Source organism: Scardinius erythrophthalmus (genome assembly GCF_964197995.2).
Source record: "Scardinius erythrophthalmus genome assembly, chromosome: 3".
In the NCBI taxonomy this organism is placed as follows: domain Eukaryota; kingdom Metazoa; phylum Chordata; class Actinopteri; order Cypriniformes; family Leuciscidae; genus Scardinius; species Scardinius erythrophthalmus.
The window spans coordinates 22,344,391-22,345,139 of NC_138223.1; positions in this window are offsets into that span (position 1 = coordinate 22,344,391).

Sequence of the window (749 nt, forward strand, 5' to 3'; positions counted from 1 at the left end):
ATTTCATTTATTCACAGTCATGTAAAATATATATATATATATATATATATATATATATATATATATATATATATATATATATATATATATATATATATATATATATATACACACACAATACAATACATTACCGTTCAAAAGTTTGGGGTCAGTAAAAAATTTTTAATACTTTTGAAAGAAATCCCTTCATCTCATCAAGTCAAGTCAAGTCAAGTATATTTGTATAGCGCTTTTCACAATACAGATTGTATCAAAGCAACTTCACAGTATTAAATTAAAATAATACAACAAGGTTTGTTTCTAGTGGAATTTATTGATTGATAAAATAAAATTAAATATCCCCAACTGAGCAAGCCAAAGGCAACAGTGCATTAACGCTGCATTTTTTTAATAAATACATATAAAAGAGTATTTCTGAAATATTGTTGCAACTTAAAATAACTGTTTTCTGTTTTAATCTATTTGAATAAATAATTGTTTTTTTTTTTACAATAATTACAAGAACGTTGTAATTATTCCTGGGATGTTAAAAATTTATTTTCTGTAGCCAGCATCCAGTTGTCGGCAAGTAAATCGTGAAAAAAAATTATTTGCCAGATCTCCAGTCTTCTGGTTCTTCTGCTCCTTCCACAATCCCAGTCTCTTGCATTATGATTTAACAGGATCAGGATTTAACAGGATCAGGATCAACCCCTTCGGATGCTGCGGCCTGGCTGTTTTTTGTGTCAGCATCTAAAGTGAGAAAAAAA